Here is a 19,981-nt window from a genome sequence, read left to right on the forward strand (position 1 = left end):
GAATCTTTCATCATTGTTGGGAATAGATTAGCCTGGTTGTGGTTAAGGGAATTCTGATGAGAGCAGTCATGCCAATTAATTTTGTCTACTCCTTCTAGAGGTTAACTCAGGTTCCACTGGTTTTCTTTGCCGTGATAGCTGGACTACATTAATACATGGCTCTCTGGCCACTTAAGTAATGTTAAACAAAATAGTTTTATGAATATGTACAGATTTCATAGTCAATAAAGCACAGATACTTCTCTCTAAATATGAGGGTACTTCAAAAAGCTCATGGAAAAATAGAATTATTAGATGATACAAATCTTTCCACGAACTTTTGGAAGTACCTTCATGTAACAGTGAATGTATGTTAATCTACTTTTCTTCTTTTCACTCCTTTTGGAACGGGTCGACCATCTAATTGTCAAGTAAAAATTGCCTCTTTTTATGTTCATTCTATTTGACCACTCGGTGGTGGTCCCCTGGTCTCAGCTTGACTTTCTTATCCAATGTTTTCCTGGTTCCCTCATTGCCTTTGACAGCACTCGATTATTGTTTGTTTCCTTGATGACCTCTCTTCTTCTCTCCACCCTTTGAATGGGTATATTAGGACTGTGTGTGGCTCTCCCTAACAGAAAACCTTACATCAGTGCTTAAATGGACTAGAATTGATTTGTTATAAGTGATCAGAAGTCCTGGGGCAGTTTTTTTCCACCATCAAGTGTAGGAATACTTTGTGGAAAGGGGTGGGTGGGCAGTTGTAGAAAAAAGTTCTATTTTGTCTATGTCAAGTTCGAGAGGCTTATTATATATTTCAAGGAAGCGTTCAGGTATATGAAGTTGGAGCTGGAAGGAGTATCCTTTATAGATTGTGAGCATCTCTATATCCTGGGTCCTATCACAGAGCCTGGTACACGGTAGGCACCCAATACTTATTTGATAAATGTGAGAAATACCCTCACCCATCCAATGCCAAAGGATGGACACAGAGACACAAAGATACCGTGAAGTGAGACTTTAATTATGGCCTTATAAGGTTCAGGTGTCTGAAGGACAGGTACACGGAAAAGGGCTGTAGCAAGCAGTTTATTCCCTAGTGCTCAAGTCCCTCCCCCACTTTCTCATTGGCTGAGTACTACAGGGTGCACAATCTTCCTGATGGCTAAAATCTATTACCCCTTGCAATGCAAGGAATTCCTTTGTCTGGGGGCTCAGGACAAGCCCACAAAAAAGTCCCACTTAAGCCCTGTGAAGGGAGAAACACCAGATAATGAAGAAAAGAACAGGGGCTAGTAACTAATTACCATCTCAGTAAAACACCCTCAGATAAGTCATTTCTGAAAATGAATCACTTAGGTTATTTTCTTACAGTAAATTAATTTATTCAACAAATATTTATGGAGCTCCTATCCTGTGCCAGGCATGGTTCTAGGAGTTGGGGATACAGGGGTACAACAGTCAACAACAGAACTAAAATTTCTGGAACTGAAAATGAATGAATGAATGAAATGTACATCCAGAACTGGATATTTAATGAAGTGTTTTTTAAATTTTTCTCCCTGTCTTAAAAAATCTTTGAAAATATTAATTAAAAATGGAATCCCCCAGCAGAATTAATTCTAATAATATATAAAGAGAGAGACTTCGTTATACTAATCCATTTTGCTACCTCTTTCCCCTTTCAACTTTATTTTCAGTATCTTTATGTGCTTGAGGGCTGTGTGTCAGTTGGTGGCACAGTAATTGTGGTAGATGGGTGCTATTTACAGTTGCTTTAGAATTGATTTCTCATTTTCCCTTCAAAGATGTTATTTACAGTGACACTGCTTTCTCTAGCAGGTGTGAAATGGCTTTCTGCCACATGGGGAAGGAGAAAAGTGTCACTTCTGAGGTTCATCATAAAATTTTCTGATAGATTCTTCAGGTGGAGTGAAAGGCCATTCTCACTGCTGTAGAGAATGTGTGTCAAGGCTGAGAAGCCAAAGGGAAATTCATGTGCTTTCGTGGGGGGCGCCTGTGGTCTCACTACCATACTAGATCTAGTTCTTGCTCTGTTAATGGAATTAGCATCATCTCAGTTTTCAGGGAGTTTGTGACTTAGAACAACAGGTAGTGATTTTTTTACCCATTGATACCTATCAACGAATACAAATAAGTTTCAATGGATCATTTTTATATATTAAATATCAACGCTAATTCTCAGAACAGGTTATTCAGTTTCTACACTAAGTCCTACTTGACATGATGCTAAGTAATGTTGGTTGTATTAGTCCATTTCTGTTGCTTACAACAGAATACCTGAAACTGGGTAATTTGTAAAGAAACAAAATTTATTTCTTATAGTTTTAGAGGCTAGTAAGTCCATGGTCCAGGGAACACAACTGGTAAGGGACTTCTTGGTTGGAACTCTAGAGTCCCAAGGTGACAAGGGTATCACATGGTGAGAACGGCATGAGCAAGTGAGTTAACCTTCTCAGTCACTCTCCTAAAAGCCATCAGAACCACGCCCATGACAAGCCATTAAACCATCAACCCATCACTCCATGAATTAATCCATTCATGAGGGCACAGTCCATGAGATCCAATCACATTCAAACCACAGCATTGGTTTTTTGTTTTTGTTTTTGTTTTCAGACCCAGATTTCCATTGAAAACAAAGAAGTTCAATAGCAGGTCGGTCATCTTGTAGCTCATCAACAAGGTGGATATTTCTTAGAAAGCTTATGAAAGTTCATTTTCAATCAGAATTTTCCTTTTTGACTGCCTTAATCGGGGAAAAGACAGCCTTTCTCAATGAGATACTCCCTAGCCTCACCTGAATTAAGAAAAGCAAATACTTAAATTTTAAAAGCCCTGAACTTAAGAGAGTTAAAATGTTTACATGTTAAAAGTACGTGTTCCCTAATGTATAGTAAGTGCTTGCAAGAGATTTTGTCGATACCGACTTGGGAAAGCTTGAGGTGAACTTTCTCTAATGTGCGTTTTATGGTTTAATACATGCTCTCTGCTTTTTTTTTTTTCTGCCCAGTCAATCTCATTTGAATCTTTTGAGCTCCTGTACCAAGTCTTCTCTAAATGAGGACTAGGAAAACAGTTCAGAGACATCATAATCTGTGATGAATTTTGCTGATGCCGTGAGCATTACTTTCTGTCTTCCAGAACAGCACATGTCACTTAGCCCCAGAGACGAGAAAAGATAAGCTTTCAATACACGGTTGCTTTGTAAAGGCATTGCAATCCATGCGAAAGATTTTGACTTGTTTCTTGTAGGTGATGGAAAATATTTGGACGATTTTAGCAGCAGCAGAAGAGACTCAGCTCTTTTAGAAATATGACTGGAAGTTGTGGGGAGGACGATGTGGACAGCAGGAATGTGGGACCAGTTAGGAAGCTCTTGCTGAAGGTGGTATTTTCCACTCCCATCTCAGCTGTGTGTTTAGTGTTCTCTGGGCATATGCTCCAGTCTCTGTTTCTCGCAAATAGTTTGGAGTACAAAGAAGTTGCAATAGTTGACAGAAATAAAGCTAATTCTTCATCTTCGTTCTTTCCTGAAGCCCTTGTCCCATTTCTGTTCAAGGTTTGCAGGAAGAAAATCTTCACTGGTACTATCTCTGTATTCTTTCCAGATTATTTCAGATTATTTACCTTCTACATCACAAAGTGTAATGCTTTTTTTTTTTTAAGGATAATCAACAGAATTGGGAAATCTCACTTTGGGATATGGCCTGGCCCTTCCTCATAACCTTTCCCCCCAGGGACTTGATTTGCTTGTTAAAATAGGCATGGAGAAGTTCTTCTGTGACACCTCTTTTTTCATCCATGGTGCACTACAGACTCCATGTTTCTTAAACTTGGCTGCACCCCCCTCAGCAGTTGAATCCCCCCCCCAAGCCACATAGCTGTGAGTGCTCTCGCAGGGGAGGAAACTGAGTCCCGGGAAGGGAAGGACTTGCCCTCAAGTTACACTGCTCACAAGTTGTGAAGACAGAGTTTGAACCCAGGTCTATCTGACCACAGAGTATTCCAGGACATGCTCCTTTTTTTTTTTTTTTTTTTTTTTTAATTTTTTTTATTTTTTATTTTTTATTTTTATTTTTTATTTTTTTTTTTATTTTTTATTTTTTATTTTTTTAATTTTATTTTGTTGATATACATTGTAGCTGATTAATGCTCCCCATCACCAAAACCTCCCTCCCTTCTCCCTCCCCCCCTCCCCCCCAACAATGTCCTTTCTGTTTGCTTGTTGTATCAACTTCAAATAATTGTGGTTGTTATATCTTCTTCCCCCCCCCCCCCCGGTTTGTGTGTGTATGTGCGTATGTGTGTGTGTGAATTTATATATTAATTTTTAGCTCCCACCAATAAGTGAGAACATGTGGTATTTCTCTTTCTGTGCCTGACTTGTTTCACTTAATATAATTCTCTCGAGGTCCATCCATGTTGTTGCAAATGGCAGTATTTCATTCGTTTTTATAGCTGAGTAGTATTCCATTGTGTAGATGTACCACATTTTCCGTATCCACTCATCTGATGATGGGCATTTGGGCTGGTTCCAACTCTTGGCTATTGTAAAGAGTGCTGCGATGAACATTGGGGAACAGGTATACCTTCGACTTGATGATTTCCATTCCTCTGGGTATATTCCCAACAGTGGGATGGCTGGGTCGTATGGTAGATCTATTTGCAATTGTTTAAGGAACCTCCATACCATTTTCCATAGAGGCTGCACCATTTTGCAGTCCCACCAACAACAGGACATGCTCCTTTTACTATGTCATCCTGTCTCCCTCAAAGGTAATCCCAAGCCTTCCTGCCTTTAAGCACTCCATGCCCTTAATGAGTCCAATCAGTGACTTTTTTTTGATAGTCTTCTTCCTTTTTTTTTTTTTTTTAACTTTCTGATTTAGTTTTTCTTTTAAACTGCTTTACATCATAACCATAAATATTGGAGTGTCTACATAGGTAGAACTAGCTAAATGGATTAAGGATGCTGATAGAAATATTTGACCTTATCATTCCAAGGGGCTTTAAATGTGATGTGAGTGTCATTAAACTTTGTTCATATCAATAAACTGGGTATTATAGTATTGTAAGATGTTAAGACACAGTCTCTGCCCTTGAGGTGGTCACCTTGGATGGGAGGAGTGTGTGTGTGTGTGTGTGTTTGTGTGTGTGTGTGTGTGTGTGTGTAGGTAGGTACCTTTTCTCATGAAGTTCTCCATGGAGCATGACTATCAGGGCCCTCTCTAGGTCAACTCAAAGCAGCTACCCTGTTGAGCTGCTTTGCCTGCAGTTCCGGATTATTCTGTGATTATGTTTTAAGGGTTTGTACCAGACAATTAAGATGGTCTTTAGGCTTGAATTTCTTTGAATGGCTGGTCAGTTTAATTGAAATGCAGTTATTGTATTCATGTTCATGTGGTTGGTGACGGGATGTTACTGGAGAACTCTGGATTGCCTACCTTTAAGCCATGTAAACTCACTGTTGGGTTCCCAGATCTTGCTGGTTGGCAATGGTCAGCTTCCCAGAAACTGATGAATTACAGTCATTACTTTTATGTTAATGTGCTCTAAAGGTGACTTTTTAAAAGCTTTTTGATTACTATGTGGAAAAAAAGAGAAAAAACAGTGTTGAGACAAACTGCTGTGTAACGAATTACAGTACCACAAATTTCTTGGCTTAAAAAAACATACATTTATTCTCTCATAGTTCTGTAGTGCAGAAATCTGAGCAGGCTCGACTGGATTCTCTGCTCAGGATCTCACCAGGCCAAAATCAAAATGTTATTAGAAATTGTCCATGAGAAATATTTTCTCCTCTCTTAGCTATAGATTATATGGCTGTTTTAAGGATAATCTATACCACATGACTTGATACTCACACCTGACCATTCAGCTATTGAGATTTGAGAGGATGAACATTTCGGCATTCCACCTAATTTTATGCAAATGAGTCTCAGTACATTTTCAAGTGATATAATTTCTTCTCTTAATCAACCAGTGGACCATCTTTTCCCTGACATGTAATATGGATATGTTTTAGTTTGGCTTAAAGTACTATAGTGGGAGTCATCATGTCCAAACTGGGTTTTCAGCTCTTCTACTTGAGCGAATGATTTTTCTTTGCCTCCATTTTTCCCTCTAAAGATGATATTGATACTACTTTTTACACTTTAAGTGTATCTCATTTTGCAAAAGCATGCTCAGCAGAGGCCTAGCAAGTGTGTCTAGCTTCCTGATCACATTATCTTTCTTCCTAAGCCAGTGGCCGTGCATGCCCTATCCTTTCCTTCCATCAGTCCCTTAGTTACATTGTACAAAACAGCATGTAACATTTCTATTGCATTTTGCAGTTCGTAAAGAGAACATGACTCATTCAAATATCTTATATCTTTCCAAAATTCTGTGAGGTGGACACTATTATTTCTATTTTACACATGGGATGGGTAAGATTCATGAAATTAAGAGACTTGTTCAAGATCACATAAGAAAAAGAGCCAGGACTGGAACTCAAGTCTTGTGACTTCCATCTGGTGTTATTTCTGCCTCACCTCACTAAACAATAAGAGGACAATAAGACCCACGTAGAGAGCCAGAAGCAAGTAAAGTAAATTTCAGATGTGGAAATGACTGCAGTTTTTGGTCATTCTTTTCTCTTGAACTGTTTCAACTCTAATTTTTGAGCCTTTTGATTTTTATTCTTGATTTTTCCTAGAATCTAAATTAGCAGATTGGCGTTGTCCTGCATGACTGTCAATATCCACCCTGGGCACGGCCATGCTCACCGTGGAGGAAAGTGACCGAGGGCAGGGACTGTCTATAATGTTGCCTCAGAGTCAGAAGGAGGCCTCGATGTTTGCAATTCCATGTTTTAGTGTTGTTGCTCACTAACAGCTGAAGTCCGAAAAGGACAGGAATTTTATTGCAGGAAATTCTCAGGAATATGCAGTTCTCTAAGACCTATGTCTTTGAGATTCTGTAAACTCCCTTCACAGGGCAATTAGCATCAGAACTTATGCACAACATTTTTCATACAAATCAAGAAATTTACTCATCCTTAGCATTGCCTCCTAGACCCATACTTACTGCAATTATTCACGTATTGATTACTTCCAGAAACAGTTAATTGAATATGTAATGTAGAATAGTGTATAAGAGAGAAGGCTCTGAAGCCAGGTTGCCTGAGTAGAAATCCAGGCCCTGCCATAGACTAGTGGGAAGACCTTGGCAAATAACTTAATCTCTCTGTACTTCATCTATAAAATGAAGAAGATAATAGAACCTACCTCAGTGTCATGAGGATTGATGAATTATGAAATGTAAAACACTTGGAACAACGTCTGCTGCTATGGTAGGCAGGATTCCCCAAATGGTAACCAAAGATGTCCTGCCCAATCTCCAGAACCCATGAATATGATGAAACATCACTCCCATGATTATTTTATGTAGGCTCAGTTGACCTTAAAATAGGGAGATTATCCAAGTGGGCCTAAACTAATCACACAAGCCCCTTTAACAGCAAAGGACTTTCTTCAGCTGCTGGCAGAAGGGAAATCAGAGAGTTTCCAGACATGAGGGCTAGAAGTGCCATTGCTAGCAGTGAGGACGGAAGCGGCCAAGTGAGAAGGAACGTGGATTGCCCTAAAGAGCTAATAGAGACCCTGGGCTGACAGCCAGCTGGAAAATGGGACCTCAGTCCCACACCTGCAAGGAAATAAATTCAGCCGACAATATCAACGAGCTTACAAGCTGATTCTTCCCAGAGCCTCCAAATAAGAGCCCAGCTGGCTGACACCTTCTCTTCAGCCTTGCAGTACCCTGAGCAGGGAACCCAGTCTAGTCTGACTGGGCTTCTGAACTACAGAACTGTGAGATCATAACTGGGTATTGTTTTAAGCCGCTAGGCTTGTTGTAATAGGTTACTCAGCCAAAGAAAACTAATATAGGCACAAAGAAGTACTTAATAAATATTAGCTTTCATTATTAAATTTTTTATTAAACAGGACTGGGGACACAGTGTTGAACAAGTCATGGTGCCAGCCTGTGAGGAGTTTATGGTCAAGAGGATAAATCATTTTATTTTTTTCTGACATCCAGGATCTAGGAAGATCAACTACTGTTAAATCCTGTACACACTTGTTCTTTCCTTCTTTGCTTTGGTTCACTTTTTCTATTATAAATACTCACTTTTAGTTTTTTTTTTTCATTTTTAGCCACCAGCAGCAACCCTCTGCCGTGAGAGAGTTGGGAATAAGATTTATTGATTGTCTCCTGTGCATGAGCGTTAGGCTCTCTGTGAAGCTCCTAACATTTGTGCTCAGATATTGTACGTCATACAATGGAGATGTCTGTTTCTAACAGAGGATCTGTGCAATCCTTTATCTGTAGAATCCGCCACCTGGTGTTCTCAGCAGCCGTGAGCACAGAACAATTCCCAGCTTAATCCAACTGGGCTACAAAGGGAGCAATTGGAGGCCGCAGTGTACGATTTCCTTGAAGTTGTTCCAAGGGAAAAGGACCTTTTGTTACAGAGACAGCTCATTTTAGAGTTCAGTGGCCTGGGACGCTTCCCCAGCTGGCAGGGCAGCAGGGACCTTCTGGTATTTTCCTATACTTGAAAGCCATTTTGGGGGCAAAGAGCAGTGAAACTGTCATTAAGGGCTACTTGGTAAAAGGGTGGTGGGGGAAGCAGGAGAAGAGCAATGAACAGTGGTATTAATGAATATGCCTGCAGCTATTTATGATTTTTATTCAAATAAAAGCTAGCTGTCTTCATTTTTTGAGTTTTTGTTTTGGGATAAGGTTGGTGGGTATTTGTATATCTTTACTGGAGGTGGTAGTGATAATGTCATTGGGCTTTTTTTTTTTTTTTTTTTTAACATTCATTTTAAAGGCCTTTGGATTAGAGCTGGGGTGGGAAGGGGAAAACTGTCTATTGCCCATAACCACTTCGAAGCCTCTAATCCTTTTCCTGAACTGGAAACTGGTTCCTCCCGACTGAGGTTTTTCAGAGGAGAGACATGAAGAATTGCAAAAGCCATTCCAATTGAAAAATAAGTTTTATAACAATCTAGAATCATAGAGCTGGGAAGTATTTCAGAGTCATCTGGTCTACCCCAGCCAAACCGTTGTCATGGGCAGCAGTCTCTGTGACTATATCCCCAGGGGAGATCGACCAGCATTTGAACAGGAGGCATTCTACAGAGCAGGAGCTTGGGGGCGGACAGAGTCGTATGGAAATTATCGTTCTACTGCTTCCTGGCTGTATGACCTTGAGCAAATTATTTGGCTTCCCTAAGGCTCAGTTTCTTTACTTAATAGAGGGGATAATAGTACCTAACCGTGGGCTAAGTTGTAAGGATTAAAAGGAATAACCAATGTACAATGACTACTAGTAATTTTCATCCAGCAATAGTTTTAAGCTTTTTTTGTGGTATAAGTTACAGCAAGAAATAACTTGGGCAGATCTAGGTCTAGTCTGAGCAAGCTGATGAGTAGGAAAAAAGGCAGGGTTTTAGACTAAGTCCCTGAACTCTAGACCATCTCTCTAACTATCTATTCAAAATCTCCTCTCAGGTGTCTAATAGGCATTTCAGACTTACCATATTCAAAACTTGCTCCTAATCTTTCTCTTCCCTCCAAATTTGCTCCAAATTTGCTTCTCTCCAACTCAATTAATGGCAATTCTATCCAACCTTTCAGTTGTAATGGCCAAAAACTTTGATGTCATCCTTCACTTTTCTCTTTCTCTTACCCATTCAACCTGTCAGGAAATTCTATTGACTTTAGCTTCAAAATATGTGTAGAATCTAACCACTTCACACCATCTCCACTGTGTTTGACTTTGGTCCAAGTCACCAGCATTTTTTAACACCGGAGTGAGTGATTCTGTTAAAATATGTCAGATCAAATCATTCTTTGGCTCAAAACTCTCCAAGGGACTTCCTATCCCACTAAATAAAGGGACTGACAACAGAGCTACTTAAGTATGGTATATGGACCTGTGTCTGTCTGCAAACTGTTACTAGTCTGTGAGGAGATTACGAGCTTGTATCAGGATTTAAATCAATTATGCCACTAAACACACTGTTTAATTTGCCTGACGTTTTGTTTATATAAGACTTTCTTGATGAAGGAAGCAGTGCATTGATTGACATTCTGGTGCAGACTTTTATCTCCTTGAAGACTGACACTTAAGCAAATCAAAGGCTTGAACAACGGGCAGTATTGACACTGAAATTTATGAATACCATTTTTTTCTAGGTGTTCCTCATTATTTGGTGTTATTATTACTGCCATGTTTTCTAATTAGGTGAAAATGATACTACCTTATTGTTTTGTCTTGCTTTTCTTTAATTAAAAATAAGGATGAGTATTAGTTCCATATTTTTGGCTCTTTTTTGTTTTGTTTTATGGAGTATCTATTCATTTTTCTTTTATTGAATGGTTGTTTTTAAAATATTTTAACAATTTTGAACTTTTAGGAGAGAGCAGAACTGTTGTTACAAGAGGTGGGAAAGTGGGAGGATTAGGGAGAAATTGTTTAATGGACACGAAGAATAATTGTTTTGCAATGAAAAATATGCTAATTACCTGATCATCACATATTGTACACAAATACTGATAGTCAACTCTGTACCCCACAAATATGTACAATTGATTAGTTTCAATAAAAAGTACAAAAAATTTTGACAATTTGTTAACTTACGTATATAATTTTTCTATCTGTAAAGATATTAAATAGCCCCTAAGCTTCTGCATTTGCTGTACATATTTTTCTGTCTGATAACTGTACCTATTTTTTTATCTTTAAGATTTATATATTCGAAGTTTTGAAATTTTCTTTAGTTGAATATCATGGCCTTTTACATTTTAAATATATTCTGTCATTTGTGGGTTTAGAATTTAAGCCTCCTTCAGATGTTTAATTTCCATTTTTTGACTTTTTAATTCGAAATGATTTTTGATTTATATAAACATTGCAAATATATAGAAAGAGTTCCTATATACTCTTAACCCAGCTTCTCCAACTGTTAACATCTTGTACAACCATGGTACAATTTTCAAAACTAAAAAATTAACATTAGTGCAATGCTGCTTTCTAAAACTACTGACTCTATTTAGATTTCATCAGTTTTCTACTAGTGTTCTGTTCCTGTTCCACAACCCAATTCAGGATTCCACATCTCATTTAGTTATGTCTCCTTAGTCCCCTCTGATAAGTTAGTTAGTCTTTCCTTGTCTTTCATGACCTTGGCACTTTTGAAGAGTATGGGTTAGTTATTTTGTGGAATGTCCCCTATTTGGTTTGTCTGATGTTTTTCATGAGTAGATTGAAGACATGTATTTTTGGCAAAAATACAATGGATGTATTATCAGTGCATTTTATTGGTGCATCTAACATGGGGTTTGTGATGTTAACCGTGATCTCTTGGTTAAGAAAATATCTGTTGGGTTTCTTTTCTGTAAAATTACTATTTTCCCTTTGTGATTTATAAATATCTTTGGGGAGATATTTTGAGACTTTGCAAATATCCTGTTTCTCCTCAAACTTCTGTGCATTAATTTTAGCATCTATCTGTGGATCTTGCCTGTAGTAATTATTATTATGGTGTTCTAATGGTGGTTTTCTACTTCTCTGTTTCTTCTACTTTTATTAATTGGAATTCTACTCTAAGGAAGAGCTGCCTATTCTCCCTAATATATTTATTTATTCATTTATTTGTGTTAGTATGGTACTCACAGGTATTTATTTGATTGTGTGGGTTATAAGCTAATAATATTATTTTTGTTGCTCAAACTGTACCAACTTAGGGCTATTGCCTCATGTATCCTTTCAAAATGCCCCTATGTTTTTTTCTTTTTAATTTTTTTTAAAATTTGAGTTATTTTTCCTCCTCTCATTTTACTCTAAAAGTATGTCTGTCCCTACTGGGTAGGTGGGGAGAGATGAATGTAGGGTTGGTAAGATTTCCTGGAGACTGAGTATCCTGTTGGGTCTTGTGGTCTTCCAAGACTTTCTTGGAGCAGAAGGAGCCTTGGCCACAGGGAAGCCGAGCATTCTGATTCATATGGTTGTTGCTGTTTAAATCATTTGCTGTGCGCAGGGCCCAAGGCAAGAGTTGAGGCAACAACAGGCCTAACACATGTCATTTCAGTATTCTGAAATTAACACCTTTCTGCTGCTTATAACAAAATACACAGAACATGGTAATTTATAAAGAAAACGAAATTTACTGCTTACAACTTCTAAGGCTGGGAAGTCCAAAGTCCATGGGACTTATCCAGTGAAGATCTTCTTGGTGGTGGCTTTACAGCAATGCAGGGGTCTCACATGGCAGAAAATGGCAGAGTAGAGAGAAAGAGAGAGAGAGAAAGAGAGACTCTTCATGTGCTCTCCTTTTAAAGAGCATGCCCTCTGAACCATGCCCCTGACCACCATTATTAATCCATTCACTACAGCATGGTCCTGCAATCTAATCACCTCTTGAAGGTCTCAATTTTCAATTACTATAATAGTACTTCCCACCCTCTTAACACTGTCACAGTGGGGATCAAGCCTCCAACACATTAAACTTTTTGGGGGACACAATTCAATTCATAATACACCCGACAGAAGAGATAGGAATTTCAGCTTCTCATTTCCAGTCCAGTACTATTTCTGTGTTCTTGAGAAAGCTTAAGGCTGACTGTGACCCTTCTGAAGATGTACCATCTGGTTGTCTGTCAACCCTGTGTACTTTGAAACACAAGGAAAGAAAGAGTTGTAGCTCTCTTGGCCTGTGTAAACTTCATTAAAGTAGTATTTTTCATTCCTACCGTCATTGGGGAGGGGACGGCCACTGCCAGATAATGAGTGCTCGATGCCTCGGATGAGATGGGTGTTTATGTGCGGTGTCCTGGTGTTGGGTTGCCTTCTTAGCATCCCTGCTCTCAGCTGCTCTCTTCCAGTTGTCACCTGATACATCTGGCTGGATAGCTTCTAATCCCCGTGCTCTTATTGGTGACAGACCAGTGCTTCTCTTGCTGGATTAGTCTTCAGGCATCACAGGACAGCTTGGCTTCTTCCTTCCTCAAGTAATGTACTATTAATGCCAACCACGGGAACTTGGTGTAATGCGATACAGATACTTGGAATTGCTGAGTCACTTCATGGCGATGTTCGTGCCCATGAATGTGAGGGAGCAGGCCCTGGCCAACCAGTGTGGAAGTAACATAGTCTTTAAGGACATTGCTAGACTTTTTAGACACCCTAGTGTTTCCCACATTTGTGTTAAATATTTTGCGATGTAATGAGTTCAGGTTAAATCAAGAAGAATTTTCTGATAGTAAGGATTGAGATAAGTAAATGAGATATTACCCCATGACATCATATTTGTGAAAGTGGTTTAGATCAAATGAATAGCCCTTTAATCCTCTCTTGTTATGTAGATTCTTTTTTTCTTATTATTTTCTGCTTCAGCAGTCTATCCACAATTTGAAAGATAAATCTAGTTGTTGAGTACTGTTAGATGGATATGCTATCAATTTCAGCCAGTGACAAACTGTCCCAGCCTGACATCTTAGCCCCTATCTCCTAACCAAATCTACAAGGCTGAGAGAAGCTCTGATGCCCACGGCAGGCAGAGAGCTTGGAGTGGTAGAGAGGGGAGCTGCTAACCCCTTTTAGCTACAGTTGTTAATCTTTCGTTCCTCTTTTCTAAAAAGAAGAATCCTACCTTTAAATCCCAATTGTCCAGAAAAATTTATTCTTTCAAAATATATTTACTTATTCAGTTCCTATGTGCAGGGCACTGTGCTAATGTGGCTGGGAATACAGTCATGAACAAAACGGCCTTGACCTCATGAAACCGCACTGTCCAATAGAAATATAAAGTGAGCACATGTTGTAAGTTGAAACTTTCTAGTAGCTACATTTAAAAAAAGTAAAAAGAAGCAGGTAAAATTAATTTTAATAATACATTTTATTTAAATCAATATAGCCAAAAGATGTGAGTGCATAATCAATATGAAAGTTAATGAGACATTTTACATTCTTTTTATTGCACTAAATCTTCGAAATATAGTATGTACTTTATACTTGCAACATGTGTCAATTTGGATCAGATACATGTTAAGTGTTCAACAGTCACATGTGACTGGTGGCTACTGCATTGGGAGATGTAGGTTTACTGACACCCTATACATAATTACAGAAGTAAATCTTTAGATTACAATGGTAATAAGTGCTTTAAGGGGAGTGGGAGCTTAGTTTAGTCAGCAATTGGGAAGGGATTTGGGAACGCTAATGGTGAAACTTGAGGGAGCAGTAGGAGTTAGCCAGGTGTAAAGGCAGGTAAGAACATTCCAGGCAAAGGAACAGCTTGAGTGAGGTCCTTGAGGGGAAAATGGGGTAGAAAGGCTAGTGTGCTGAACTTTGTGAGGGAGCAGCAGGATGATGGTACTAAAGACAGAACAAGAGGAATCGTTCAGAAGAAATCTGGCTTTAGAGGAAAGATAATTTTGACTTTAAGATGGTTTTCAGGCATGGAGATATGGGATAGAAAAAGGGGAGAGAGGAAGGACTGGAGATTTAGCCGTCAGAGTTGATGCAGCCAGCAAGTTACATCTTTTCAAGGGCCACTCATTAAGTGGGCTGGAGACCTCAGTGGGGATGGGGTAGGGTAAACTGGAAAGAGATAGAGGCTGAACAGAAACTGTATCCTAGAGAAGGCCATAGGTCGTGAGAGGGAGATTAAACTCGGTGGTGAAACCTTGAGGCCAACAGCAATGGAAGTTTAAGACAAAGGAGTAGAAGACTGGGAGAGGTGGGATGGAGCTGGGGAGGAGAAATAAGCAGAGGGTCAAAGTCAGCAGGGGAAAGTGACTGGTGGACAGTAGCTTTCTTCAGCTGGCTGCCAGCAGCGGCAGCATGGTGGCTGGGGGTGGGGGGTGGTGAGCCAGGTTTAACGTAAAGGTGAAGGGTCCAGTGAACACTTTAAACAGTTATCATCTTACCACTACTTCTGCATACTGGTGGTTTCAGAGGAAATAAGCTAGAGGCTGAAAAGAGGCCCTGGAAAATGAGCTGATCCCTCAAAGGGCCACAGTAAGCTTCTAAGCCTGGAGAGAAAGCTTGCTTGTTGGGGTGAGTGGGAGGCCTGCTCCGACTATTACCTCCCACGCTCCCATAATCTGGCAAGCAAGGTGTCTGCTGCTCTCAGCAAGCCTAAAGAGATGGGGGTCATGATAGCTGACATTCATCTTCCAGGTGGTGAAGTCTCTCGTCTAGGAGAGGAGACCACCAGGAGAAGGCTGACCGTTCCCAGATCACTAGTTCTCTGGGCCACAGCCACACATTTTAAAGCTTGAGCTCTATCACGATGTGTTTAAAGCTTGCCGTGTTCGTGTTGAGAACATGTGAAGAAGCTTGATTCATAAGCGCCCGGAGTTTGTGTTTTCCACGCTCTCATCTGGAATGCTGAAACAGCAAAGTGTTCTCTTGGTGGCCGTGAGAGGGACGCAGCCCTTGGTATGATGGGCAGTGAGCCTGTTTGAAGACCCAGTCGCAGGCTGGGAACTGACTGCAAACGTTGCACTTCAAAACAAAACAAAACGAAACAAAACAAAACAAAACATGGGTGATTCTGGTTTTCAAAGACAGTCAGTTTGCATAGTGATATGTATTTGGGAAATGTCTACTGTGTAGGTTTTAGCTCTGACAATCCCCTTTCCTTGTAATCACCGGAAGTTAGGAATGATAGGTGCATGAGTAATAATGGGTAGCAATGTATGTGACAGAGTAATCATAAACCAAGGCTGGAAGAGTAACTTTTAATCTAGTTTTGTCAAAATGACTGTGTCTCCATTTATTGATTATGGTGATTAAGCAATGATTAAGAGCTGTGTTAAATCTTTTTGGAACAATGCAGACTTTCTAAAAAAAAAAATGAGTTTATATCAAACTAAAAAGCTTCTGCACAGAAAAAGAAACAACTAACAAAGTTAAAAGACAACCAACAGAGTGGGAGAAAATATTTGCAAAATATACATGTGACAAAGGATTAATATCCAGAATATACAAGGAACTGAAACAACTTTACAACAAAAAAACAAGCAACCCAATTAAAAAATGGGCAAAAGAGCTAAATAGGTATTTCTCAAAGAAAGATATACGAATGGCCAACAGACACATGAAAAAATGCTCAATATCACTCAGCATTCGGGAAATGCAAATGAAAACCACACTGAGATACCATCTAACCCCAGTTAGGATGGCTAATAACCAAAAGACTGTGAATGATAAATGCTGGCGAGGTTATGGAGAAAAAGGAACTCTCATATATTGTTGGTGGGACTGCAAAATGGTGCAGCCTCTATGGAAAATGGTATGGACGTTCCTCAAACAATTGCAGATAGATCTACCATATGACCCAGCTATCCCACTGCTGGGAATATACCCAGAAGAATGGAAATCATCAAGTCGAAGGTATACCTGTTCCCCAATGTTCATTGCAGCACTCTTTACAGTAGCCAAGAGTTGGAACCAGCCCAAAGTCCATCATCGGATGAGTGGATACGGAAAATGTGGTATCTCTACATAATGGAATACTGCTCTGCTATAAAAAAGAATGAAATACTGGCATTTGCAATACCATGGACGGATCTTGAGAGAATTATATTAAGTGAAACGAGTCAGGCACAGAAAGAGAAATACCACATATTCTCACTTATTTGTGGGAGCTAAAAATAAATAAATAAATACACAAAAAACTGGGGGAGGGGAGGGAAGAAGACACAACAATTGCAGTTCCTTGAAGTTGATACAAGTGAACAAAAAGGACATTGTTGGGAGGGAGGGGGGAAGGAGGTTTTGGTAATGGGCCACAATAATCAACCACATTGTATATTGACAAAATAAAATAAAATTTAAAAAAATTAGTAAATTAAGAGAAAATATGGTTAGGTTTTTTGTTGTAAGCCATCCTTCTGGATGTCAATGCATTCAGGCCTTCTTTGGAAGGGGAGGGAGAGAGAAGGGAGATGGTAGAGGAAGTTGGAAGCTGGATAAGACCAGATCGGTCAAGGCTTTGGAGGTCACGGCAAGGAGTTTGGATTTTATTGTAGGAGTGATAAGAAGCTGGGGAAATCTTTTATGCAGGGACTGGTTATAAGACCTGATTTGTGTTTTTATAAGCTTCCTTTGGCCTTGGAGTATAGCCATACTGGGTCTAGAGCTAGAGTGAATTTCCCATTCTAATTCTGGGCACGTTGTGGTTCAAGGCTTGATTCCCAAGTGACAGTGCAAGAAACAGAAACCACTCAGAGACATGAAATAAGCAGGTCAGTACTGTACAAGGGGCTTTCTTGCTGGCTTGCCAATGCAGGCAGAATGAAAGGAAATAGACAATATAAAAGGCTCCATTGTAGGTCAGTTTAAAGAGAAACCATACTTAGGATCAGGCTTGAAAAATTTGAAAATGAGATGATAAGTCAAGCTTGCCATGTTTAGATGACTGGCACATATCAGGTGTGGGCTGAATAGAATCCCCAGAGCAGAAGTTCCACCCAAACAGAGGTTTTCCCTTGCAGGTTTCCCAACATTATTTCTTCAGGGTAACTCCCACCCTCAAGAGTCACTGAAGGGTATTTGAAAGAAAGACCACTGGGATTTGAAGTCCACCCCTTTCACTTCTTATTGAGACAGATGTCCTCTTCCTCCAGGACACTCTCTCTTCCTGCAGAGGATCAGCATCTACCTTCCTCTTTGCTAGGGCCTCTGCAAGGCGTGGCTGCGCTGTGCCCTCATGCAGTACTGTGCAGATGGAAGCCAAACAGCTCGTTTTTATCAGCTGATTTTAGTGCAAAATTCCTTTACTACTGAGAGGAAATTTCAGCGTACAGATTATTTACAATCCTTCTTATCTTCCTTTGTTTGGAATCAGTTAATGATTAAGAAACCCCTGATTCTGCCCCTCTGCCTTAGCTGAAGGAAGCCAGGGCACACTCTGGTAACCCCTGTGCCTCTGCATACCTGAGCTCCTCCCTTCTCTTTCATCCTGACTCCCACCCTCCAGAGCTGCATAGGACTGGTTCTGTTGACCTATTTCTCTCCCTCTGCTCCTCAGGTTTCTGAAGAAGCAAAGTCCATTTAGGTGTGGGCCTTATTCCTTTAGCTGCAGGCTGGGGTGGTTTTCCTTGAAGCTGCCCAAACACCAGGTAGATAGTGTCTCTGGATATTGCCCTTGGACTTCCTCGACTCACTATGTCTGTCACAGGCACACTGCTAGTTATCTCTAATACCTACTGTTTTTCTTAAAGAATAATTTCTGCTACATCTAAGGTTAAATGGTTTTATAAAAAGCATTCAGAATATTTTTAAGTGTATATTTTGAATTTTAAATTGAGGAGTCAGATTTTTTTACTTCAGTAATTATGATTTAATTATAGCTCTAATTTTTAAAGAGGTATACCAGAATAATTATATCCCTGTGTGCATTAGTAAAAACTGATATTTCTGCTGTTATACAGCAAAGGTTAATTGGAATTGTTCCTTTGATCAGCATTCTGGCTTTTTTGCAAATGCATGAAGAAGGATTAAGGAAATGGAGAAGGATCTGTACCCTGAGTGTTTCACAAACACAGGCTCAATAGAGTAATGAGGGAAAGAAGCAACGTTTGCCTGGATCTCGCTTGGGTCAGACTTTGGGAACTATAATAATGACCTGTCAGAATTTAGGGAAGCTAACCCACTGACCATTTTTTCTGCTTATAACTTCCCTTGAAGCTTAATTATATATGAAAATATAAACATAGAAGGACAATTGAGCAGCCTATAAAGAGGTAAAAATGCCCGTAAATTCTCCACCTACCTTTTGTTCGATTACACATTAATATTTCCTGGTAAAAGACAATGAATGAGGTATTCAAAACCTTTCATGCCTCAAATAGAAAAGTGTTTGCCTAAAATCCGGTATTCATTGGCTTTGAAATGGGCCCACTATGGACATGTCTGTCCTTCATTCCTTACTCCTGACTTACAGAGTAGGTGCCTTTACCATGATACAACCCAAAGTCTTCATGGAATTTCATACCTGCATTTTCTGCTTCACCTTGATCTAGGGCTTGTAACAGTTTATGCATCAATGGAACCTATTACGGGAGTTTTTTCTTTTCTTTTGTTAAAATTAAGAACAGAGGAAATATGGTTTAGGGACAGAGTCTTTTTTTCCTTCTCTCTATTCATATTCCTCCCACCAATCACTGTTTCCATCAAAATATATATTTTTTTATTTATGCAAGTACTCCATGTTCACCACTGAGAAATTGGAAAATACAGACTAGCAAAAGAAAAAAAAAGTTACCCCAAATTCTACCATGCGAAGGTGATTGCTGTTAACAATTTGGTTTATAGCAATGTTCTCATTGGCGTGCACTGGCACACCAGTGTTCTGTGTTCTTTTTTTTTAAAAAAAATTATGTATGTATGTATTTAATCATTACACACTGTAAACATTTTTTTGTGGCCCTTTATCAATTTCTCCCTAAGTGTTCTGTGAACTCTTTATGGGAGTAATGTCCACTGTGGGTCTATGTATAAAATTTGCTGTTACTATAACCGTGAATAGACAAATTGGGCCTGAGACAAAGTACAGCAGGATAATTAGAAAGCAGTAAGATCACAGTGTAATGTGCACCTAATGTCAAGGAAAGGTGGTACAGAAGTCATGTCAGGGCAGTAAACAGTTCAGCTCAAACAGGCACAGACCGTGTGACGGTGAACGGAACGGTATGGGATTACTGTGGGATTGCTTAGTGCTTTTTTTCAATCTTCAATTCTTTTAAATGTCCGGCCTCATTAATATTAAGGAGGTATTAGTTGAAACAGCTCTGAACTCTGCTACCACTCATTAAATTAGTAAAAAATTAATTACAATGACAAAACCCAGTGCTAGTGGAGGTATGAGAAAATAAATACATTCATGTGTTGCTAGTGACATTTAAGTTGCCCCAATGATTA

Source organism: Cynocephalus volans, chromosome 8, assembly GCF_027409185.1.
Source record: "Cynocephalus volans isolate mCynVol1 chromosome 8, mCynVol1.pri, whole genome shotgun sequence".
Taxonomy (NCBI): Eukaryota; Metazoa; Chordata; class Mammalia; order Dermoptera; family Cynocephalidae; genus Cynocephalus; species Cynocephalus volans.